This window comes from Pundamilia nyererei, unplaced genomic scaffold, assembly GCF_000239375.1.
Source record: "Pundamilia nyererei isolate P.nyererei 1_Seehausen unplaced genomic scaffold, PunNye1.0 scaffold00109, whole genome shotgun sequence".
Lineage (NCBI taxonomy): Eukaryota > Metazoa > Chordata > Actinopteri > Cichliformes > Cichlidae > Pundamilia > Pundamilia nyererei.
In genome coordinates this window covers 2,089,000-2,090,482 of record NW_005187510.1, presented here as the reverse complement: position 1 = coordinate 2,090,482, position 1,483 = coordinate 2,089,000, and positions in this window count along the sequence as shown.

Genomic DNA, 1,483 nt, shown 5'->3' with positions numbered 1-1,483 from the left:
TGTTTTACAGATGATGTGGTACACTTCGGATCATGAGCTGTTCCACACCTTCTTCATACTTTTTTCTTGCCATCATTCTGGAAGAGGTTGATCTTGGTTTCATCTGTCCAAAGAATGTATTTCCACAACTGTGCTGCCTTTTTAAAAAAAAATGTTTTTAGCAAAGTCCAGTCTAGCCTTTCTATTCTTTGGTCGCACTGCACCTTGCAGAGAACCCTCTGTATTTATTTTCACGCAGTCTTCTCTTTATGGTAGACTTGAATATTGATATGCCTTCATCCTGGAGAGTGTTGTTCACTTGGTTGGCTGTTGTGAACGGGTTTCTCTCCACCATGGAAATGATTCTGCAATCATCCACCACTGTTGTCTTCCGTGGACATCCAGGTGTGTTGCTGAGTTCACCTGTGCTCTATTTCTTTATCAGGATTTACCAAACTGTACATTTAAGGATGGCTTGTTTTACCTGCATGAAGATCTCCTTTGACTGGATGTTGTCTGTTCTCAGCAAAATCTTCCAAATTCAAACGCCACACCTCAAATCAATTCCAGGCCTTTATCTGCTGAACTGATAATGACATAATGAAGGAACTGCCCACACCTTCCCATGAAATAGCCTTTAAGTCATTCGACCATTTACTTTTGGTCCTTTTAACAAGAGGGTGGCACATGTTAAGTAGCTGAAACTCTTAAACTCTTCATTCAGTTTGAATGTGAATACCCTCATGTGACACACCATGGACCCACACAACATTCGGTTATAGTGCATCAGTTTATATTTACAGGGTGTCAACCACTAGATGCTTTTCTTCACGGCAGCTCTGCCACAGAGCTTCCTGTTTGGCACCTTGACTGCTCTGGACAGCTTCCCAGCTGCCTCAGCAGACACACCCCTCCCTGGTCCTCAGCGTCACTTCAAAAAGAGGGACATTCCTTAGAGAAATCCCCTCCAATATTACTGTAAAATGTCCAATATATATGGACCTAACTGTATATAGTATAGCATATAGTATATAGTACAGTATAACTGAGTTTTCAAATGTTAAGATATTGAAAAGATCAATCGGTTACACCCAAAATAATATTTTAGATAATAGTAAGCTTATAAAATAAAAATTGCTTTCTCCAGTAATAATGTATTTTTTTAAAAATCGTATGAGGAATGTCACTACCAATCACTGATGTTTTGCACTTCAGCTAATTTGGTGAGCAAATTTAAAATGATCTAAAGTTGTGAATACAGGAAAAGCAATAATAAAAGAGTGACAAAGCGTTGTTTGTGGCAAAACGGTTAGGTACAAGGACCTAAATTATAGTAAGTGAAAAAGCAGTCAATGTCCAAAAAAACTTTGAAAGACCTTCACATAATCTCTACAGCTATTGCTCAAGATCACTGGAAAATTTTAAGTCTGGCTTCTTGGAAACAAAATATAAAGAAATGAGGGATGGCTCAAGAACCTATTCCACAATAAAAATGTTTTTTTTT